Source organism: Podarcis vaucheri (assembly GCF_965113315.1).
Source record: "Podarcis vaucheri genome assembly, chromosome: 14".
In the NCBI taxonomy this organism is placed as follows: Eukaryota; Metazoa; Chordata; class Lepidosauria; order Squamata; family Lacertidae; genus Podarcis; species Podarcis vaucheri.
Window position 1 is genome coordinate 18,818,450 of NC_138752.1, and position 25,133 is coordinate 18,843,582.

Sequence of the window (25,133 nt, forward strand, 5' to 3'; positions counted from 1 at the left end):
GTAAGCTTTCTTTTGTTGAAGTGTTTCCCTTCTCGCACAGCTGTGAACGTGTTCTCCATTGAGCACTGAGCTTCCATAACATGAATTTCCTTTTCTTTGCCTCACCATGTGGGGGGATGAATTTCTTAGTGCTGGGATAGAGACAGGCAAGGGGTCATGATGATGATGATGAAGATGAAGAAGATGATGATGATGGCAGAACAATTCTCCACAAAAGAAGGTTGATTTCATGATCGGTCTGCTAATAAGGAGGCAGATTGCAATTGCTTACGGACTGTAGATGCCAAACCCTAGGAAAACAGATCAGTTCGCTCTTCTGCTAACTTATATTGCAGACAGCCATCAGAAGGTGGCAGCTCTTGCTTAGCAGTAGAGGCTAAAAGCAGTGCTTTAGACTTGATGTTTCCCCACCCTCTGGCTTAACATTTGCATCCGTTTTTCATCAGAAAGGCAGACAAAGCCAGTGGATGGCAAGAGTATGGAGAAGTAAACTGCCTTAAATAAAGGAAAAACAGAAGCCTTTCAATGGTGGGTTGTACATGGAAGTGCTTGCTGCTCATGTAGTGGTATTCACTTGTGGGGCCACACGAAGGAACATAGGAATCTGTCTTGCATTGATTCCATAAAACCTATTTTGTTGCACTGTGCAAAATATGAGCAAGCCAGGGCTGAACTGATACTACCCTTGCTGGTACCTTTCCCGGGAAAATCAGAGGCTCACTATGTCAGGTTCCTTTTGGAAGACCAGACAAATGCTAGAACATTAGCAGGGGCAAAGTTCTTATTGATGGTTGCAAGAACCAATGATCCCTATATTCTGAACAAAATGCTTGTTTAACCTGGAGGTGGGCTGTATGAATTGTGTATTGCTTTGTAACGATTTGCTGGGTCTCTGGACCATAATAAAGATTGTTGTTGTTGAATCTGTCTTGCTCAACGTTATCCACACTGACTGACAGCAGCTCTCCTGGGTTATCAGACAAGGCTTTCAACCATCCTTTCCTGCAGATACCAGAGATTGCACCGGGGATCATCTGCAAGCAAGCTAGATCCACCATCCCTGATTGAGAATGGTGCTTCCCTGAAGACATAGGAAGCTGCCTTGTACTCAGTCACACCAGTCAATCCAGTTCAGTGTTGCCTGCCCTGACTGGCAGAAGCTCTCCAGGGTTTTAGGCAGGGAGTCTCTCCCAGCCTAACCCAGAGATGCTGAGGATTGTGCCAGGGATCCCCTGCAAGCAAAGGAGATGCATTACCACTGAGCTGAACAGTGGGGAAAAACGAAATAGATGTAATTTCCAAAGGGACGTAAGATTACTGATGAGGGTGGAATAAATGAGTGGCAGTTGCAATGAAATATTACTGTGCAAAGTGCTGTCGCTCAGAGTTCCAGCGTGGTGCAGTGGTTAAGAGCAGTAGACTCAAAATCTGGGGAACCGGGTTCGTGTCTCCGCTCCTCCACATGCAGCTGCTGGGTGACCTTGGGCTAGTCACACTTCTGTGAAGTCTTTGAGCCTCACTCACCTCACAGAGTGTTTGTTGTGGGGGAGGAAGGGAAAGGAGATTGTTAGCCACTTTGAGACTCCTTTAGGTAGTGATAAAGCGGGATATCAAATCCAAACTCTTTTTCTTCTTCTTCTTCTTCTTCCAGTCAGCCACGCCCTTTCCTGGGATATTCCTCACTGATTTCCCAAGTGAGGTCCTCACTAAGGTAAACTCCTTTAAATTCCTGGGAGTTTACCTTAGTGAGCGCCTCACTTGGAAAATCAATATAACCCAGGGGGTCAGAAAGGCCCAACAGAGACTCCATTTCCTCAGGGTCTTGAGAAAGAATAATGTTAAACAACAACTGATGAACTCCTTCTACCGGTCCACAATAGAAAGTGTATCACAGTGTGGTATGCTGGCCTGACAGCCATGGACAGAAAGTCTCTACAGATGGTGGTGAGTACAGCACATGATATCATGGGCTGTCCCTTGAGTCTGCTAGATGACATCACAAGGGATCGTTGCCTTAGGAGAGCGAGAAAAATTCTCAGGGATGACTCACACGATGGCCATCACCTCTTTAATATTCTACCCTTGGGCAGGAGATATAGAAGTATAATCAGCTGTACCAACAGGCTAAAAAATAGCTTCTATCCGTGGGCTGTTAGGCTGTTGAATGAAAAATAACATAGCGAAATTGACTTACATGGTGGTGTGTTGCTTGATAAGAGATTGAGTGTTGAGGGACGGACGGAGGCTCATTTAATTTCATTGTACAGTGGTACCTCGGGTTAAGAACGTAATTCGTTCTGGAGGTCAGTTCTTAACCTGAAACTGTTCTTAACCTGAAGCACCACTTTAGCTAATGGGGCCTCCCACTGCTGCTGTGCTGCCGCCGCACAATTTCTGTTCTTATCCTGAAGCAAACTTCTTAACCCGAGGTACTATTTCTGGGTTAGCAGAGTCTCTAACCTGAAGTGTCTGTAACCTGAAGTGTCTGTAACCCGAGGTACCACTGTACACAGGTTGTACAATGACAATAAAGGTGGTATTATTATTATTATTATTATTATTATTATTATTATTATTATTATTATTATTTTCCATCCTGCTTCCCCTTATGGTCATTCCATGGGTCTAGGACAACCACAGAGGGAGTCCTTATTGAGATGTTTCTTTGCAGAATTTCTCCCACTTATGTCTCGGCCTCCCCAATTATTATTATTTTTGGCAGGTAGTTCTGCAAACCTTGGGGGTCTCCCTAGCCTGCTGATCCCTCCTCCTCCTTGAGCACAAATGGCGCTGCTTGGACTACGTAGGGACCCACACCAAGGGAACCAAATTTAGGATCATTCTTCTTACCCTCTGACTCATGCTGTTATTACCCTCCTCTTCTGTTCGGGTCTTGCTAGTGGCTTTCCAACACACACCTATTGGGCTGCTATGAAAACAGGATACTGGACTAGACTGGCCATTGGCTTCCTCCAGCAAGGCTCTTCTTAGTTTTTCCCATTTCACCTGTTGGCAACCACTAGTCCTGTTTCCCCAGCAGTATCTTGGCTCCTGGTCAGGCCCTTTGCCCTAGCAACAGAGAGGTTAGGAGGGTTAATCGCCCACTGCATCCTTTATTGACCCCTATGTGGGTTTTTCTCTTTGTACGGTCATTTAGCCACTGCAGTACACAAAAGAGGGCGATTAAACACAGCTCAGGCTCTTCATGCTTTAGTGGCTTAATTTACTGATCCCTGTGGATTAAAGGTCTCTACGGGGTTGTCCCCAAGCCCGACAGAGTGAGCCAGCGATAGGGCAGGGCAGCCTGACGACGAGGAGAGCAATTTATCCCCGACCACATCCTCGCTCACATCTCCTTTCTGCACCGCTGAGCTGTGACAAGGTTCAGATAATCGATTCGAAAGCTGAATTAAAGAGCGTTCCTCTGAAAATCTTCTTGTTCACTTAGCAAAACAAACAGCCTGTTTCCCTTTGCGAGAGGAAAGGACTAGCTATAAGATGAGAGGGTGGCCTTCCTGCCTCCACCTTTCCTTACGATATAGGCTGATCTGCAAGTCTGTCTGTGCTGCAGGGAATTTCAGCAAAGGTTGCCTGGTGCTGATTTGAGAACAATCTGCGGGGGGTGGGGGGATAAATCAGTGGGGAACGAGAGTGAAGGAACTGGGTCAAATTGCACCCATGCCAGATATGAACCCAAAATGACTTCTTGTTCGGGGTTAGACCCGAATGGAATTTCTGCAAATTTTGCACATTTGCCAAAACACACCATTTCCTCCATTCCTGTTTGAAATTCAAGCTCATATTTTGAATGTGATTTGCTTTTTTAAAAACAAAAACCCTCTATGAAATCTAAAACTGCTAACAGCCACATACTATTACCATTGCATGCCAACTACCGAACAAATGCAAATGTTGCAAGCTCTCAAACAGAGTCAAGTATTGACCGCGTGCCAATTGCCAAATGCAAAATACCATTGCGCATCAGCTGCGACATTGTTCAGATAAGCCGGCATAAAAAGTTACACCCGTGGCAGAGCAGTTGTCTTGCATGCAGAAGGTCTCAGCTTCAATCCCCAGCATCTTCAGGTGGGGTGGGGAATTTCCCTGCCATAAAACCTGGGAAGCTGCCTGCCCGTGTGGGGAATAATGAGCTTGATGGACCAATGCTCTGATTTGGCATCAGGCAGCTTCCTTTGTTCCTAAGCCCCATGTTTACCCATAAATTATCCCATCATGTTCCTGTATTAATCTCTGATATTATGACTATTGATAGTAGTAATAATTGTATTCATTATCCCACCTTTTGTCCTCCAAGGAGTGCAAGGGGGCATACATAGTTCTCCCCCCTTTTATCCTAACAACAATCCTGTGAGGTAAGTTAGCCTGAGAGACAGTGACTGGCCCAAGGTCACCTAATGAGCTTCATGGTCCAGTGGGGATTCGAACCCTGGTCTCCTAAATCCTAATCTGACACCATAACCACTATTCCAGTGTTTCTCAACCTTTTCTGACCATGGCCCCTTCTGACCTTGTTTCCTTCCTACCGTCCTACCGGTAGAAAGGTAGCTATTTAAATGTTTTCTTTGTAAATTGAACTTGTTTTCTTTATCGTTTTTATAATTTATACAATATACAATTACATAAAAATTTATACTTTTAAGTTTTTCTCGATCCATGTGACCCTTGTGCTTGATGACCAGAAACAAGCTTTTTTTATATATCCGGTTCTATGGCTGTGAGGGAATAACCGAATACCACCTCTGTCCATTATGTTAAGGCAATTTCGTGTTTGGCTGAGTGAATAATTCACACAACTGGAACCCGATTCTACCAAATACGAAGTAGGAAATGCCATGAAAAACTATTTCACTTTATCCTGAAGCTGGGGAAACTTTTTTGATATTGTACTCTTTATCCAAAAATGGTGTTTTCCTTGACTGAAAGTTACTTTGGCTGCTATGTCACTGTGTAGCTCCATGAAAGCTTCTTGCAAAGAAACACCTGTGTCTTTTTTCCCTTTTCTGCTTTCTTTTCTCAGTTACTTCTCTGTTTCCTCCCCTTCTCACTTCCCTCTCTGGCCCTCTAGTCTCTTTAATTTTTTAATTTTTATTGAGTTTTATAAATACAGAAAGCACGGGGGGGGGGGACAGCATAGACATACAGAAAGTAAACTGCTATTTACACAAACAAAAATCATACCCACCCCCGTGACTACCCATCACAATGGCTTCCCTCCACCCCACCATGTCTTCTGTATGTTTTAAATTTGATGCCAAACATTGCAATATTTTGAGTTGTTGCATTTTGTTCTCTTTATAATGTGATTTATTACTAGGTTCTATTTTCCTTGTCTCCTTTAATCTAAGCATATCGGCATGTTGTGTTTTGGGGTTTTTTGGAACAGTGTTTATCCATATATTCTTAAAAACATTGCCATTCTTGTCTGAGTTTTTGGTTTATGGTCCGCTAGTCTCATGCCATGCCCCTCCACTTAGGAGATTTTCACCTGTGGCCCCCTTGGAATATCCTTGGGGACCCCGGTTGAGGAACACTGCACTATGCCACAATGACTCTCTCTTTTCAGCTCTTTCAGCTGTTTTGGTGGTCCCTCCGCTATTGGTGCTGTGGGTTAAACCACAGAGTCTAGGACTTGCCAATCAGAAGGTCGGTGGTTCGAATCCCCGCGACGGGGTGAGCTCCCGTTGCTCGGTCCCTGCTCCAGTTCGAAAGCACGTCAAAGTGCAAGTAGATAAATAGGTACCGCTCTGGCAGGAAGGTAAATGGCGTTTCCGTGCACTGCTCTGGTTTGCCAGAAGCGGCTTAGTCATGCTGGCCACATGACCTGGAAGCTGTACGCCGGCTGCCTCGGGCAGTAAAGCGAGATGAGCACCACAACCCCAGAGTCAGCCACGACTGGACCTAATGGTCAGGGGTCCCTTTACCTTTACCTTACCGCTATTCACCTAAAGTTTTTCTGTGCTCCTGAAACCTTAATGTCCCTCCCAAGCCTGCTGATACTGTACCTTTTCCCTTGTGCGTAGCTGGTGCCATTTTACCGAATGAGGATGCTCACTCAGTAATCTGGGCTTGCTATGCCTATATAGTGTGCCTGAATATTAGGGACAAAGGCAGCGCTGGCATCAACAGCTGCCTCTAGAGCATTTCAGCCCTCTGCATGCTTTAAGGATGCTCTCCCCTTCTCTGAGTCCCCCCCCCGCCTCCCCCAAAGCATCTGCCTTTAATTACTCTCTCTCTCTCTCCATACATATCAGATGTGCTTTGCACCTTCTTCACATGAATGCTGATTAATTGCAGGGTTAGGCTCCAAGGCAGGCTGGACCACATTATTTCTGATGTTTGCTCTTTTCACTGGGAGAATAAATGCCATGAATCCACAGTAATCAGTGGCTTTTAGCTTGTCACTCTTATGACACTCTTTACTTAGACCAGGAAATGGCAAATGTGCTGGAAATAAGAACTTTATTATCAGGGTTGTTCTCCCCCATTTTTTCCCTCCCCCAATGAGGGAGGGGATGGAAAAAAACAGAGTTGGTATTTTTTCAAATGCTTGGAGCAAGGGGGAGAGAAAGCGGCCACATGAACAGCTAAGGTATACGTTTTACAGCTTCTGCCTAACCCTGAAGATCTTACATCCTGAAAAGGCCTCCATTTTTGGTGGGCTAAAGCAAGCAAGCGCAGGCATTCAATTTATTGTTATTATTATTATTATTATTATTATTATTATTATTATTATTATTATTATTATTATATCGCTTCTCTCTTGCTTTTGAAGAGGTCCAGAGCAGCTAGTGGAATCATTAAAAACAATACAGTAATTCTCTTTGAATGAAATAACATTGGTTAAAACAGCTGCTAGCTTAAAAACACCACATAGGGAAAAGAGCTATCCCATAAAAACCCAGGTCAGCTGCTAGTCCAGTTCAGATGTGGCAGCAAACCATAGTTTTGTGGGGATGGGCGAACTGGTCTGTTTCAATTTTTCTCAGTTTCTTGCTTCCTCCCATTTTTGAGTTCAGTTCCCTTCGTTACCAGATCACTTCACAATTTCTTTTTAACGTTTTCGTGAAAATTCATTAACATTTTTGTGTGAATTTTTCCCTAACGTGCATACTCTTAATATGCAATTTTGCCATACACATATTGTTGCAAAGCAATTTCCCCAAACACAATGCAATTTTTTGTATGTCCCTTTCACTAAAATATGCATCATTATGCACAGTGTATGCATTTTTTGACCTATTACTTGGTTTCCAAGGCTGGAGAACTGCATCGTAAAATTCAGAGAACTGTGAATTTTGAAGGATGGCTGTGCCTCGCTTGCTTATTGTTTTGCAGAGTACAGATTAGGTAGGTTTGCCTTTAAATGCAAACGGAATTTAATTTCTCTCCCATATCGAGTTGTCACAAACTTGAGCCTTCAAGAACTTCTGACTCATAATCTTCTCCTCTGTCCGTGAGAAGAAGTGACCGAAAGCTTTCTCTTCTGAGCAAACCACTGGAATGTATGGATTATTGCAACTCCGGTAAGTTCAAACAAACCTGGATCAAACTGTGATTTGACATCCAGGGTTGTTAACCTACCATAGTTACGATACAGGTTTTTTGTAATGATGGTTATTTAACAGGCCAGCGTACTGAATCCAGATGTAATGAGAAGCCAGGGTGGCTCTTACTCATCACCAAAAAACAGGAACAGGTTGTATTAGCAGCTGCCTGCCTCATTCATTCATTAACACCCTTGCACCCTTCCCAGCTGCCACCACTACATCCTCTCAGTCTAGGGAAGCCACTTACACATCACTAAAAAAGACAAAACCCAACACCAAAAGAGAGACCAAAGAAGACACAGATTTGCATAAAGTTTCATGTGCTCATTTATACATGTACCATATAATTTATAATTTATATAATTTATACATGTACCTTGGATCCCAAACACCTTGGTACTCAGATGTTTTGGCTCCTGAATGCCGCAAACCTGGAAGTCAGTGTTCTGGTCTGCGAACGTCCTTTGGAACCCAAACGTCCGATGGGGCTTCTGCGGCTTCCGATTGGCTGCAGGAGCTTCCTGCAGCCAATCGGAAGCCACGCTTTGGTTTCCAAAGGTTTTGGAAGTCAAATGGACTTCCGGAATGGATTCCATTTGACTTTCAAGGTACAACTGTAGATGCCTGTATGCGGCAATTTATGCCAAAATACAATGTAAGGGCTGTGGTTCAGTGGTGGAGCACCTGTTTGCATGCAGAAGGACCCAAGTTCAGTGCTCAGCATCTCCAGGTAGGACTGAGAACGTCTTCTGTCTGAAACTCTCGTGAGACCCTGCCAGTCAGTGTAGAAAAAACTAAGCTGTTTGGATCACTGGCTTGATGGTATAAGGCAGCTTTCTACATGCTTAAATTCCTGCATCATCTCACTAAAGCAAGGAATATTGTGATCAGTCACCCTCTGCATCTGCATTACAACTTATCACTAAACTGAAAACTATGGAGAGACCTGGTCTTAATAGAGATACAGTCATACCTCGGGTTACAGACGCTTCAGGTTGTGCGTTTTCAGGTTGCGCACTGTGCCGAACCCGGAAGTACCGGAACAGGTTACTTCCGGGTTTCGGTGCATGCGCAGAAGTGCTGAATCGCAACTCACGCATGCGCAGACGTGGCGCTGCGGGTTGCGGACACTGCGGTTTGCGAACGTGCCTCCCACATGGATGACATTCGTAACCCGAGCGTCCACTGTATTGGATTCCTGTCTCATTACATATCTGCATACTATCCCTTGGTTTTTTCGTCAACAGGTTTACCATACCCATTGAGTCAATCACCCATCTCCTACTACCCTCCTTAGAAAACCCCCACCCCACCTTCCCACTATATGTAAGGGTCTGGTGACTTCTATTTCAGTGTATCTGAAGAAGTGTGCATGCACATGAAAGCTTATACCAAGAACACACTTAGTTGGTCTCTAAGGTGCTACTGGACAATTTTATTTATTTTTATTATGTTTTTAATGTTTTTTATATTTTATATTATATAGGGACATCCTTTTCCATAACAATATTCATGATATTTTGATTTATTTATACCTCACCCAACATATATAAAAACATAGCAAAACATTAAAGGTAAAGGTACCCCTGCCCGAACGGGCCAGTCTTGACAGACTCTGGGGTTTGTGCGCCCATCTCACATCTATTGGCCGGGGGCCAGCGCTGTCCGGAGACACTTCCGGGTCACGTGGCCAGCGTGACAACGCTGCTCTGGCGAGCCAGAGCCGCACACGGAACGCCGTTTACCTTCCCGCTGGTAAGCGGTACCTATTTATCTACTTGCCCCCGGGGGTGCTTTCGAACTGCTAGGTTGGCAGGCGCTGGGACCGAGCAGCGGGAGCGCACCCCGCCGCGGGGATTCGAACCGCCGACCTTTCGATCGGCAAGCCCTAGGCGCTGAGGCTTTAGCCCACAGCGCCACCCGCGTCCCTAGCAAAACATTAGACCTTTAAAAACTTCCCTACACGGGGCTGCCTTCAGATGTCTTCTAAAGGTTGTATGGTTACTTATCTCCTTGGCTTGGGGATCATAGAATTGTGGAGTTGGAAGGGATCCTGAGGATCATTTAGTCCAACCTCCTGCAATGCCATAAGGGGATCGAATCTGCCACCTTGGCTTTATCAGCACAACGCTTCTCTGCAGAAAACAGGGACATCCTAAGGGAAAGTGGGAAATTCTGGGATCAAATCAGAAACTGGGATGGCTTCTGTAAATCGGGACTGTCCATGGAGGGCCTGTTGATGGGTAACTTCAACACCTCTGCTTGCCCTTCCTCACCTCTGCTTTAGAGTCTCATCCAGTGAGGCATGCAGACAGGGCCTTTTCAGTCGTGGCGCCCAGATTGGGACACTCCCTTCCCTGGGAGGCTGCAGCTTCTTCAATGGCCATTTGAGGAAGTTGTAGAAACATTTCTCTTTCGTCTGGGTTGAGCGTTCATGCCCTCTTGTGAAATCTTCTAGTTAGTAGCTTGAATTTTGTTCTTTGTGTGCACTTTTGTACTTTATGGCCTGTTGTTTTAAATTATCGTGAGCAGCAATGGAGACCCATCTGGGCCAGGAAGCGGGGTCATAAGAGTCAGATAAATAGATCCAAAGGGCAACTTTTGGCCCCTGGGCCTGAGGTTCCCCACCCCTAATCTATCACCTCAGGCTACACTCCCTCTCCCTGGCCACACCCCTTATCAGACCTCCTTTGCACCCTCCTTGGGTATTTTTGCCTGACTGGAATGTGTTCTTCAGCCCTGGTAATGCCCCTTACTTGCCTGGATGGAGAACAGAGGGGGTATGAGTTTGGGGGGTGCCTACGATAGCAAGGCAAAATTGCCCACCGCTTAGATAGGCTGTGTTGCAGAAACAGCTCGCACACCCCTCGCCCCCTCGTTGCACCTAATTCTTATCAGGGAGATTATTTATTTAAATGCCGCAATTCATTGCCATTATTTCTGGAAACCGATCTTAAAAAAATTCTGATAGCCACCCTGAAAACCAAAATAATTTTGGTGAACTGGTATTATCCCACGTTCTCCGGACAGATGTGTTTTTGCAGCAGTAAAAGCCCATCCATGTCTACTACCATGGAGACTGCTTTGGCCCTAAGATAGTTAGTACTGTCCCATCCAAAAATGCTGGAGAGAGCATTCTGCTATGAGGTGTATCTGTTCAGAACAGAACAGCAGCTGATACCCAGTGTGAAAACAGGTCTAAATACTGAATAGACAGGACAAATGCATTCATATCAGATGCCCTGCTAGTTGTTCCAAACTGATAGCATGTTGTTTTCAGGCCTGGGCCAGCTCCATCAGCCCAGGTGGGGGGCCCCTTTGGTTGCACCCTTCAATGTCTGGCTAGTGGTCTGATTGCCCCCTTCTTAGACAGAAAGGCCCCAGCTTCTGCCTCCCACTACCCCTCAGCATCCATTTGGTCCATGACATCGGGGCAGTCAGTGGTTCCCCCATGGCTCAGATGTGTGGCTTGCATCCACCAGGACCTGTGTGTTGAACATTGTGGGCCTAATTTCACCTCTTCCACTTGCATTCAGGCTGGCGTCCTCTCCCTCTTGAACTTCTGGCACATCCTGAAAATTGTAATTTTTTAAAATCTGAAATTTGGTTTTAGAGACCAGGGAGAAGAGTCGGTGGAAGAAGACTGGAGGAAATTTAAAACTTATTTACAGAAACATTGTAAAATTTTTGAATGCTGATGACATTGAAATGAATTGAAGGGTCTCTAGCAATAAGGTAAAATGTAAGATGGGATTGATAATAGATAAACTAATAGGACATGAATTTGCTGAACCAATTTTTAAAAGGGATACAAAAAAGGGAGACGTGAGGAAGTCAGGAAAATAAGTTAACTACAGATGAGAAATCAAGAAAGAGGGAGCTTTGTTTTCTTGTATATGTGTTTTTTCTTCTTTTTTGTGTTTAATGTTTGTATTTTTGAATTTTGTAATTTTGCATTTTTCTGTTTTTGTATTTTTTTGAACTTTTCTGTTGATAAAACCTAATAAAATATTATTTTTAAAAAAGAGTTTTAACTGGGTTTTTTTTTTAAAAAAACTTTTTGTATTGTATTCTTGTAAACCACTTAGAGACGGTTGCAAGTAGGTGGCATGTAAACTGCTTAAAAATAAAATAAAATTATACAGTGTTGCCTATCCAATTGTTATCAGCTCATCCTGCAAACCCCCTTTGGCCCAGCTGCATCTTTACCTGCCCCACACCTGATGTCATCATGTATGACAGGTATAGGCAAGCTCAGCCCTCCAGATGTTTTGGGACTACAACTCCCATCATCCCTAGCTAACAGGACCAGTGGTCAGGGATGATGGGAATTGTAGTCTCAAAACATCTGGAGGGCCGAGTTTGCCGATGCCTGGTGTAAGATATCAAGTGTAGGGGCAGGTGGGCATGACTTGGCCCAAACAGCCTCTAGAGCCAAATGGGGAGGCTTGATTAGGCCCATGGGCCAAAGGTTCCCCACCCCAACCTAGTGATTGGAAGTGATGTAATACTCAACATGCAAAGTCCACCTTCAGGGGTTGGGAAATCATCTTCCTCTAGTTGTGGATTCTGCCACGAACTGGTGTTCTTCAGGGTCCATAAAAAGAAATCGTAGTTGTATAACTGAGTGATTGATTGATTGATTGATTGATCGATCGATCAATGCTATCTTCCTGTTCTGCCGAGTAGCACTCCACAAGGCAGGACGAGGGCATGCCCATGACAAAGAGGTGGCTCCCCCTCTCACCTGACTTTCATTGAGCGCCAGTGTGGTGCTGTGGTTAAGAGAAGTAGACTCTCACCTGGCAGGCAAGCGTTCAGATCCCAACTCAGCCATGAAGCTCACTGTGTGACCTTGAGCCAGCTACTGTCTCTCAAGCTAACCTACCTCACAGGGTTTTTGCAAGGCAAGAAGGGAGAGGAGGAGAGCCAACTTGGGCTCGCTGTCAAAAAGGTGGAGTCCATGTCTAATGACAACATAAATAATGGGTTGTGCCCAACACTAGTCCTACTCAGAGTTGAAATGAATGGACTTGGGCCATTTCCTTGAATAGTGTAGGACTTAGAGACAGCCCAAAAGGAATCCTAGGATGAAGAGAAAATCCATACAGCATCAGTCCATCTGCCAAGTCAGCTCCGGGTTTCAAGAGACCCTGAGCAAGGTGTCCTCCTGGGCCTTCTCCTCTGTTGGTGGGTGTTGGTGGCCTTACCTAAACCTGGCTAGGAAAGCTGGCAGGTGTATTTCAGGCCTGATCTAAAAAAAGGTGGAGGACCCCTGACAGTTAAGTCCAGTCGCGAACGACTCTGGGGTTGCGGTGCTCACCTTGCTTTTCAGGCTGAGGGAGCTGATGTTTGTCCGCAGACAGTTTTTCCAGGTCATGTGGCCAGCATGACTAAGCCGCTTCTGGCAAAACCAGAGCAGCGCATGGGAACACCGTTTACCTTACCACCGGAGTGGTACCTATTTATCTACCTCCCAAATGGCAGCCTTTCTATCTCTCACTCCCCCTATCCCTTCTGGGTTCTTTTCCATGATATGAGAAGATTCAAGCTTTTGTCTCGGAAGCAGGCATGATGAGAATGACATGCCCCCAGCCACCTTGTGTCAACAGATGTGGCATAGTGTCTTCCCTACCGACATGCCGCCTCCATCAGGGCTCTCAGATTCTCAGCGATTCCTTTTTCGGGGAGAATGACAGCGACTGGCCACTGCCACTAGATGCTTTTCTTTCCCACATCCAGTCTCTGAATTATGCGGCTCCCTCCACCACCCAGCCCCCTTGAGACCCATTCTCCTCCCTCCCACCCAGCTGCCCACCCCACCCATCCACTCCCCACTCTCTCTTCCAAATTTGCCATGATGTCATCATCATCCCAGGCCCTGGGAACGTGCATTGTTAGCTTGGCAAATAGAGAAATCCCCACTCAAGCATTGCAAATGAGGGCAGGAGGCGATTGGGGGTGGGGGGGTACACATGCCATTGGGTCTGTCTGTCTGCGGGTCTCTCTCTCTCTCTCTCTCTCTCTCTCTCTCTCTCTCTCTCTCTCTCTCTCTCTCCAACTTGTCAGATGAATTCAGCAGTTAACAAATAATGGGGGTGGGAGCTTCGCTGCCGTTGCAGCTGGTGAGGATGAGGAGGTCAGGAAGTGGGAGCTGGGGCTGCCAGATCTGCCTGTCCGGTGCCTCTGAGAATATGCAAAGATGGTCCTTGGTTGTCTGGCAGGATCTGAGGATGGAGAGCTCCCCCAGGCATCTGCTGGGCCCAGAATCCACAAAGGAACCCACTAGGCCTTTTAAATAGGAGGGTAGTTGTGGGTGGCCGCGTAATACGTTGCAAGAGAAAAGGTAAAAATAAAATACATTGAGTAATGCAAATTAAATCAAAACAGAACAAAAGGGAGCTACTCACATCTAATGTGCACAGGGTTGCCACCTGAACCTGTTTTTAATTTTTGGGTAATTAACTAAAGGCTGCAATCTTGTGCACAGCTACCTGTTTGCAAGCCCCATTGAAGCTCCTTTGCAAAAGAGTGTCAAGCAGCACAGCACAGAATCAAATCCTCTGACTTCCCCCTGATAAACAGGAGGATTTGATCCTGTGCAGTGAAGCTTCGGTGGGCAGGAAGAAGGTCAGGTTAGGCAGGGAAAGCATCCACCCACCCATATCTCCCGTCTGTGAAGACTTGGTAAGACCCTACTTTTATGGATTTTCCTTCTTATCAGCCATGCCTGCCTCTGCTTCCTGCTCCACATTCCCCTGATCTCACCGGCTCACTCTGGACCGTGAAATCGGACCCACGGCAATCGGGGGCTAACTCAACTGATGCCCTGGATCCCCTGAATTGGTCTGATTCAGTTCAGGACTTGGCCAAATGCAACGTATGGCCCTAGTAGAAACTTAACTCAAAGGTAAAATTGACATCCATTGCTTCATTCACTTTCGCCTCTGGCCTTACCTACATTGGCAAGTGGCCCCCAGAAGGTTGCACAAGAGGGAATTTGGCCCTTGGTCTGCAGAAGGTTCCCCACTCCTGATGTGAGTGACTAAGCGAGGGTTTCCCATCAGAGCTGGAATTAATAAAGTGCAAACCTATCAGAACTCAAGTCTCAAATGAATAAACTTCTCATCACTGCTCTTGGGAAGCGAACAAGGATGTGAAATGGGAGAAATAAGGGGGCACGCAAACACTTCTTGCTTAGCTGCAGCAGTACAAAGCTGTATAGGAGCCAGCTCCTAGGGACTGGGGTCCCTTTGCCCCCCATAAATTATTTAAGGGGGCCGCCCCCTAAGTTGATGGGCATTACCATTAAAATGGTGTGTGTTCACCATGTCATGTGATTGATTATGTGGGTGGGAATATTGCCCCCTCCCAATCTTTTGTTTAAGTTGGCACCCCTGAAAAGCTGTGAGGATGTGTGAGGAAAAATCTCCTGTGCATTTATCTTTCTTCATACCTTGCCTTTTGGTGCTACAGTAGTACCTCGGGTTACATACGCTTCAGGTTACATACGCTTCAGGTTACAGACTCTGCTAACCCAGAAAGAGGGCTTCAGGTTAAGCACCTTGCTTCAGGATGAGAACAGAAATCGGGCTCCGGCGGCGCGGCAGCAGCAGAAGGCCCCATTAGCTAAAGTGGTGCTTCAGCTTAAGAACAGTTTCGGGTTAAGTACGGACCTCCGGAACAAATTAAGTACTTAACCTGAGGTACCACTGTATATAGAATGACACAACTGCTGTCATGCAGAGTCAGGGCTGGACAGAGAGGGACACAGTCTGTAGTAAGCCAGGATCCAGGAACCAGAACCCATGGAAAGGCCAGTAGGCAGGACTCAAAAGGAACTTGAAGCCAAAATATCAATCAATCAATCAATCAGTCAATCAATCAATCAATCAATCAATCAATCAGGAGGCTGAACTGCAAAGCAAACCAGAAGTCAGGACCAAAGGACAACCAAGGAAACAGGAACAAGTCAGAGCTCAGGAAGATCAAGCAGGGCTCAACTGCAACAGGAAGCCCTCTTATACTCCTTCCTGTGCAGGATGATTTGATGGACTGTTTACCTGGGTGGGTGAAAAGGCGCTTCACCAAGAAGCTGCCACCTGCAGTTCACTGGCTCGCCACATGGGGCAGCACAGGCCCCAACAGCTCCAAATGCATAGCCATTGATGCTTGCATAAGCTTCACTGGTCATTCATCAGCCCTGATGCGGTTTGATCGGCACTTTCTGTTTCCAATGAAGCATGGCCATTCGGATAGTTCCCATGCCAGGCAAATAAGACTTGCCCCGTAGAGAAATGGGGCGGGGATGGGCAGAGTGTCCCTTCTTTGTCTCATGGTCCTGACACCCAGATTATGTTTTTCAAATGGGAAAATGAAAGCAACAATAGGAGGTCGGTGAACTCAGGGACCATATGCTGGAACAACAAACATGCACTGAAATTTTTGCAGTTCAAAATAACCGAATATGTGCATGCAATTGTGTAACAGAATTAATCCAAATATTATATACAAATTGCTGTCAATTCGGCCCAATAATGCATTTTTATTTAATGTTTATTTTCCACTTTGTATCTGTTTGGTCTTCTTCAACATCATGATATAATTGGATGAAGAATAATCCATGCACAGGCGAATACATCGCAACCTGAATCCAGTGGTGCTGTCAGGACTTAAGGGCAGACTCCGGGGTCCCACACCATAGAATGAAAAGGAGGGCCACAGATGCAGCAGAGCTGGTCTAACTGTTAAGAAGTAAGTACAGTAATGTGCATTGCCATCTAAACACCCACATAGAGACCCATAAGGCTATTAAGTCCAGAATCTAAAATCCCATACAGTCGTACCTTGGAAGTCGAATGGAATCCGTTCCAGAAATCTGTCTGACTTCCAAAACATTTGGAAACCAAAGCACAGCTTCTGATCGGCTTCAGGAAGCTCCTGCAGCCAATCGGAAGCCCCGTCAGATGTCCAGGTTCCAAAAATAGTTCGCAAACCAGAACACTCACTTCCGGGTTTGTGGCATTCAGGAGCCAAAAACGTTCGAGAACTAAGCTGTTCGAAAACCAAGGTACGACTTGCATCACCATTCAAACAAGTTTTATTGCTGAGATAAATTGCTATGGTGATAAATAAATGGCTGTATAGGAATAAGACAATGAAACACGTAAACCGTGCAGAAATAGTTTTAACAATTAATCTCTCTTCTTAGGGAAATCTGGGTATTGTAGCTCAGTGAGGGACTACAGGTCTCCTAACAACTTTCAGCACCCTTAACAAACTACAATTCCCAGCATGCTTTGGGGAAAGCCATGAGTGCTAAAGTGGCTCATAGAAGCCAACTCCTAGGGGTTGAGGTCCCCAAATAATATATGTGAGAGGGCTGGGGGTCCCCAAAGTTGATGGGCATGGCCATTCAAATAATGTGTGTGCACTGCATCATGTGATTGATTATGTAGAGCAGGGCATACCTGGGCCCCCACAATACTTTATTCAAGTTGGTACCCCTGAAGTGACTGCTTTAAATGTATAGTGCAGATGAGGCCTAAGTTCACTGAATTAGTTTAAAAAATCTCTATTTTACACCTGAGTTTCCATAATTGCTGGGTGAATGGAACATGAAATAGGTTTAATGAAATTTATAGTTCATTTTCTAGTTCATTGTCAGGGAACTGCCATCGGCGCAGGGGCAAGAGGGGCAAAGCCAGATGGATTACAGAGAGCTCCCAACGATCGTGGGAAGCAGCACCTCCTCAGCGGAGGAGAGTAACCATGCCTCCAGTGGAGAGGAGCTTCAGGGCTCGGAGGAGGCGAGGCGGTGCCAGGACACCGTGCCTGAGCAAGGCAGGGAGGAGAGAGGTCCTCCGTTACCCACGCCCTCCTTGCGCAGTAAGCTTCCGCGCCGAGAGGGGAGGTGCAGACTGGGCGTCAAGAAACTCCTCTGCTGGGGAAGGTTTAAGGACCGCCCACTCACAGATTCTGCCAGTGAATGAGCCAGCCACGGGAAAGTGGTGCTCTGGACAAATAAAGTTTATTTTGGCATCAAAAGCAAGGCTTCACAGCCGAGCAGGGAGGCATTTGCTTGCTTACTCTCGAGCAACCCCTTGAAACCATAACATTCATGCATACTTTTTTTTTTTTTAAAAAAAACCCCTCTTTATTCTCTTTGAGCCTTTAAGCTGAAAGACCATAATGGTTGGGGGGAAATAAATGATTTTTAAAAATCACATTCTGGTGTGTCTCTCTGTGTGTTGATGTTTTCCTTCTCTTCTTAAGTATATTCTATACTTCAGCACAGCTGCTTGAAGCATTCTGAATGGTGGGAGGAAAAAAATGCTGAGGATCACTTGGATGAACCTGAATTGAACAGCAAACTGAATATGAACCAAACAAGTCCATTTTGTAAAAGGATGAATGTGAAGAAGAAGCAATTCCTTTTGGACATGTTGAGCTTGAGCTTGAGCTAGAACTTTCCAAGCTCCATCTGAAGACTCTTCCAACAGCATTCATTGGAGGCAGTTCCCCATCCCTACTTCTGCTAGAGGGGTGCAAGCAGTGCTGCAATTTCTTGGGTCCAACGCTGCACATTTGCCTATAGAAATCAAAGAAGAGGAAACCCAGAGTTACAGATCTTATTTGCATTTATTTATTTATTTGGAGCATGATTTCTAACTGAGCTGATGGACCACTTTATTTTATTTTTCATTGGTTGCATTTGTTATTACATCCTGCCTTTAAGGGCAAACCCTCGCAAGATTGTTCTGAAAAACCCCGATACAATATATTGAACACACAACATACATGAAACCAACCAATACAATATATTGAACACATGCTGAAATTGTAAACGGAGCAAATAAAGTGGAAATAACTAAAAAGCAGAAGCAGCCAAAATGTTGCAGAAGCACAAAACCATGAAATTCAGTAGAAAGCCAAGCAAATTATGAAGGTTTTAAAACATCTGCTTCAAGGTCATATGAGCACAGATATGGATCTACTACTGGAAAAGTCCTCTCTCTGGACCCCTGCAGTCTGATGGGTCTTGACAGTAGACCAGGTTGTATTGCCTGGCAGGTTTATTTATGCAGAGTAGGAATGGAGGAGAAATTTGATTCAGTTCACATTTCCAAGGCAAACCTCCCCGTTTTGCATTTCCTGAAAATGTAAGAACTGAAGTCATTTTCCAAAATTCACACTTATCTGAATTTTGCAATGCAGTAACTCAGCCAAATGATGTTTGCAAAAATGAACATATTAGTAAAAATAGCTTGGGAAAAAGACATTAAATTGGGGAAAACCACTTGCAAAATAGGTTTATTAGTCAAAACTGCGTACATAAATGTGTTTATTAGGAGAAATTAACAGAAATGTGGCGAATTTAAGACCGGGGGGTGGGGGAAAGAATGAGAAATAGAGAGAAGCAAAATTGACAGGTCCATCCATCCCTAGGGTGTTTCACATAACTTGATTCCAAACCAATCAGGGCTTTAACGGTTAACCTGAGCAAGCTGGTCCTATAAACAATTAGGCTACCAATGCAAATAGCACAGAACTGGTATTAGAAAACAGCTGCATTGTGACATTTCTAGGTTGTCTTTAATGGCAGCCCCATGTAGAGAACATTGTAGTAATGTAGTATGGATATAACCAGGGTAAGTATAACATGCAGTTCACACAGGCGGGGCTCATCGTGCTTCCTGACTGCAGCATCAAGTGATAATTTGCATGTGTGAATGAGATGTTGCAAGTCTCGCACGGCGCAGGTTAGAACTTTCATATCTCCTGGTGCTGCCTCAAATGCAATGCTTTGCCCGGGAACTGGTTTAAGCGTTCAACTGCAAGTCATCTAGCGAGCAGTAATAACATGTTAGGAATCAAGTGATGTATACGCATTGTGAGAGCCAGCCCTGGACTCTGGCCAGCCCTAGTGCTTAACAACTAAAAGAGAGAGAGAGAGGTGTGGAGGGCCTGCTTTTTGGATAATAAAAACCATTTGGCCATTTCCCCACAGTTTTAATAATTACCTGAAATCGCAGCACCTTGATCTTAGAACAAATGAAGCCTTTAACCATGAAAATGTGCCTTTCTTATGCCAAGTGTCGGGGGTGGGAGTGAATAAAAGCATTCTACATATATTTTAGGTATATTTGTCTATTATTTTACAAAGTCAAGTGCTGAGACCTGGAAAGTCAGGTGGCCCCCAGAGGGTTGCTTAGAAAGGAATGTGGCCCTCAGCCTGGAAAGGGTTCTTCAGCCATGCTTTAGCATGCAGCTTCATCTCTCTGTGTTTTTTCAAATTTAAATACAGTTGTACCTTGGTTGACGAACGCCTTGCGAGTTGAACGTTTTGGCTCCCAAACACTGCAAACCCGGAAGTGAGTGTCCTGGTTTGCAAACGTTCTTTGGAACATGGACGTCCAACGTGGCTTTCAAGGCTTCCGATTGGCTGCAGGAGCTTCTTGCGGCCAATCGGAAGCCGTGCTTTGGTTTCTGAATGTTTCCGAAGTCGGACGGACTACAGGAACGGATTCTGTTTAACTTCTGAGGTACCACTGTACTAAGGACAGGACCTCCCAATTTTCATCAGGATTACTGTGTGTAGCATACATGAGGTTTAACCCTTTCCCTCCCCAGCGGCATTCCTTATGAAAATTACACCCCCATCTGCACATGGATCCATAGGATTTCCTACTCCTTCATTGGACCAACAAGTTGCCTAGATTCACTGAATGTCCCCCCAGGACAAAAGAAGTCACATAGTTGCAGAAGATTTGCATATGCTGATTTACATGTATAGATGCACAATAAATAACAACAATTGCTGTGATTTAAATAGAAATACATTTTAAAATGCATTTTAACCAGTGCTTTTCTTTTCTTTTTTGTTGGGGAAGGTGCTGGCAGTTGAGTACCACTGAGTACCCCCAGAAAAGTCTTGGTTTTAACAACATTTATACACCGCTTGCTTGTAAATAGAACCTCTAAGCAGTTTGCAGAAAAAACGTAGCTAATTTAAAGATTGTCAATAGAAAACAAAGCTAAAAGAAGGTATTTAAGGAAAAATATCAAAATATAATTGAAACCAACTGTTAGCTAGAAACAGATGAAAGCACATGTCAGCTGCTACATGTTGGGATATGGCTTGCCTAAACAGAAATGTTTTCAGAGGGAGCTTAAAAGGATACAGTGGTACCTCGGGTTAAGTACTTAATTCGTTCCAGAGGTCCGTTCTTAACCTGAAACTGTTCTTAACCTACAGCACCACTTTCGCTAATGGGGCCTCCTGCTGCCGCCGCGCCTCTGGAGCACGATTTCTGTTCTCATCCTGAAGCAAAGTTCTTAACCCGAGGTACTATTTCTGGGTTAGCGGAGTCTGTAACCTGAAGCGTATGTAACCTGAAACATCTGTAACCCGAGGTACCACTGTAATATGAAGGGAACTGCCTGGTGTCAATAAGCAATGAGGTCATTATCATTGGGGGTGGGGGTGGGGAGAATGTAACCAGTGGTGCATTATAGCTGATGCCCAGGCACTAGCTGTTGATAGGCAATGGGTCTCCCTTTTGGGGTTTTTAATTTCATTTAAAAAAAACCAAAAAACTTAATGCTGGGCTTGGAATAGAGGACTGCTCTTCTGTAATGTAGGTCACAGGGCCAACCCTAGTTAAAGCTCCTGATTCATTATCTCACCCCAACATCGCACTGCCCCCCCCCCTTGCCAAGAGACGACCTGGGACTCAAGACATTGAGAGTAGCAGCAGGGCATGCGCAACAGCCCAGAATGAAAAGGGGCCGTTGTCTGTGCCAACTAATTTATGCAACCAAGTGTAAAACATACAAGCAAATCCCTCAACACCCCTCAAGCCAAAATCTCTCTGCTCATCTGGTGATTAACCGCCAAGGAGCAGATGCACGCTGCGACACGATTGGCTGGCACAGGTTGGTTGTTTCGGGAAAGGCCCCTTCAGCTGTCTGCTTGGTTTAAGAAGGAACCTGCATACATGAGTTTAAATATAAAGTCCACAAACAGCCTGGTTTAAAGGGAGCACCCTGATTTATTTATTTTTTTGCATGGGCTGGTTTAATGGCTGACTTCTGAGGCCATGTGGTGGTAGAAACAATGCATATGGGAGACGAGGGAGCCAGGGGCTGGCTTTTTAATTAGATTTGCCATCATATTTTGCCTAAAGCAGAAAGGAAAGAAAGGCAATCATACGTCCCTCTTTGAGTGACTCTCTGAGGAACATCAAGGGAAGCCAAATGGTTTTCCAAGAAGGCTGCAATCCAAAGAAAACACCAATATGTGCATTGATTCTTCTGGCATTGTCTTATCAACATGTACCGTCCATTTGGGCTGGTGGGGGAAAAAACCCTGCACATTATGGGTAAAGTTGGTGCCAGTGTGGTGCAATACATCAAGTGGTGCACTTTGACTGGGAAGACCTGGGTTCAATTCCTTACTTAGCCACAGAACTGATTAGGGATGTCGGATAAATATGGTTCCATTTGCATTTTATTAATATTATTAATATCACTGCAAACTTTGCTGATTTGCTCTTCCTTAAACAATGGATGAACCGAACTTGTGCTTCTCTGTATTTTACAATGTAGTTTGCCAATCAGCCATGTGGACAGAGATATGTATATTAAGGGGAAGCGTGCATTAAAAATGCATATTTTGGTGAAAATAACGTATGTGCTATGTTAGGGGGAAGTTGCTTGCAAAAGAATGTGCAAATCCGGCAAAACAGCATACATAAAAGTACAGGAAATTTAGGGCTTTAAGGGTCAACCCCAACATTTTAAATTATGCTTAGAAACATACTGGGAGCCAATGTAGGTCTTGTAGCCAATGTAAGTCAATGTAAGACTGGTGTTATACAGTATGGTCCTGGCGGCCACTCCCAATCACCAGTCTGGTAGCTGCATTCTGGATTAATTGTAGTTTCGGAGTCACCTTTAAAGGTAGCCCCACAAAGAGAGCATTGCAGTAGTCCAAGCGGGAGGTAACCAGAGGATATGATAGTGTATACATGGTCTCCAATGAATTTCACACAGAGAAACAGCCAAGCAAGGATGGGAGAAAAATTCTTTTCAGTTCACATTTAAAGGGGAACTTAACTAATTCACACTTCTTGAAATGGTATGTTTTGTTAAATAAATTATTTTATTAAATACATAAATAGGCAGACTGAACACCACCATCCTTTGAAATTTGCACTTCTCTGAATTTTGCAAGATAATGTGTGCAAAAATGAATATACAAAGGCAAAATGTGCATACATATACTGGTGAAAATAACACATAAATGCGTTATATCTGTGGAAACTGCTTTGCAAAAAGGTGTCTAGGGGGGAATTGTGGGCAAGAATATCAGGAGAAATTTGCACTAAAATGCTGGTGAATTTTCATGAGGTTTTCTGTTGTTTTTTTAAAATGCAAACTGATGTGGAAATGCCAGGAACTGAACTTCAGATTGGAAAAATGAGAAACTGAGAGAAACCAAAATGAACAGACTCGCTTATCCCTAGCAGGGAATGGCATTTGTATGAAGGGGGCTCAGGCATCGCATAGAAAAAGCATTTAGGTTTCTACAAGGCTCTTCAATGTGCACTGAGGAAGGCGGTGTGTGTGTGTGTGTGTGTGTGTGTGTGTGAGAGAGAGAGAGAGAGAGCGCTTTAAAATTGAATATTTCGCTTTGCTGGCCGGTTCTTTTGCTCCTCACAATATGGAACATGACAGGATATTTTTCAGTGCTATTTTTGTATGTTCTATTGCAGCCTATATTTAAAACAGCATTTAAATCTGCCAAATGGAGCAGTGTTTTAAAATGGTTGTCAGATCAGCTCTTTTTCCTCCCACGTACAGTATATTTCTGACATGGTTTGGAGGAGCAAAATGGAGGAGACTGGTAAAACGTCCACATTTATCCAGCTTGAGAAGGCAGCCAGGATATTTACGATGACATTAGGGAGGATGGGGGCAAGAATGGAATCAAGGGATCGCTTGTTTGCTGAGTCGCTTGTGTTTTGGTATCAGAGTCGGTTGCATGGCTCTTAGGTTTGCTTAAGAGAATCGAGGAGCCAATCAGATTCTGGAGATTTTTAAGGGAGGAAATGAGCCCTTGGATAATTAGGGCCTTTTTCTTCTCCTCTCCCATCACTTGAGGATGAATGCCAGGCAATAATAACACATTCTTCCATCAAAGTTGGGTGGCCCTCACAATTCGCAGTTAATTATACTTCAGGAAGTGAGTGTATAAATGTGGCCTCATACAGTCAACAGCAGTTTGGACCTGAACCCTGACCCGTACATGAAAGGACCGGTCAGTATAGCCTCTAAAACTGGACTGAGCAGCATTCAGACAATCGAGGCCTTGTGAGAGTTCGAAGACAAATTCCAGCCAGGCACAAATACTTGGGGTGTGAAGCAGGGCTGAAGAGTGTGGCCTTAGTATGGACTGAGGACTCAGTTACATTAGTCAAAAAAACAGCGTGTTGACTGCAACCTGCAACACCATATGATGCTGGAGAGTAAAAAATAATAATATTCTAATCGATTTTCCATAGCCTTTTTTTTCTTTTGTTATAACGGTTTAATTTCTCACTTATAGTGGGGGGGGGGGGTCTTTTCCTATGTCTGGAACCACCCTGTGTGGCCTCTGGGGAGAATTCTGAGGGCCGGATAGAGAGGCTTCGAGGGCCGCATTTGACCCTGGGTTCCCAACCACTGACCTATCATTTCTCTATACTGTCCTTCAGTTGAAAAGTTCCAAGACAGTTTGGATCATGAATGACAATAAAAGCAACCATAAGACAATGGCTGACAACAGAAACAGGCAGCATTAGTAGCAACCGCAGCAGAAACCACTCATATATCAGAGCCTAAATATAGCCGTTTCCTTCTTACCCATATTGTGCCAGTATGGTAGAGTGTCAGACTAGAATCTGGGAGACCAGGGTTCAAACCCCTGTTCGACCATGAAGCTCAGAGTGTGACCTTGGGACAATCACTGCCTCTCAGCCCCACCTACCTCACAGGGCTGTTGTGAGGATTAAATAAGGCGGGAGGAAAAGAACTATGTGCCCCACCTTGAGCTCTTTCGAGAAAAAGGTGGGATATGCAGTAGTACCTCGGGTTACATACGCTTCAGGTTACAGACCCCTCTAACCCAGAAATGGTACCTTGGGTTAAGAACTTTGCTTCAGGGTGAGAACAGAAATCGCACAGTGGCAGCGTGGCGGCAGCGGGAGGCCCCATTAGCTAAAGTGGTTTTTCAGGTTAAGAACAGTTTCAGGTTAAAAACGGACCTCCGGAACGAATTAAGTACTTAACCCGAGGTACAACTGTAAATGTAACCACCACCACCGCAAAACAGAATATTACAATATCTTGGTTAAGCTAATTTTAATTGTACAGAGAGAAACTTGACTGTGATTTGGTTTTTTTACTCAGACTGGACATGTCTGTTCAATATTTAATGCTACAACTAATACACATACTTTACATTTCGATACAGCTCTTATTCAGGGATCAAAGCACTTTGCATTACCTCAGTAGCCCTAC

At 44.7% G+C, this 25,133-nt stretch overlaps 1 long non-coding RNA gene across 1 annotated transcript in view; it reads right to left on the minus strand.

Annotated features, from left to right (window-relative positions):
• Window positions 1–16,650: 16,650 nt before the first annotated feature.
• LOC309518564 overlaps window positions 16,651–25,133 on the minus strand; it is an 89,624-nt gene continuing 81,141 nt past the window's right edge. The window contains exon 3 of the long non-coding RNA XR_014213498.1: window positions 16,651–18,159. This is a non-coding gene — a long non-coding RNA (uncharacterized lncRNA). The remainder of the gene's footprint in view (window positions 18,160–25,133) is intronic.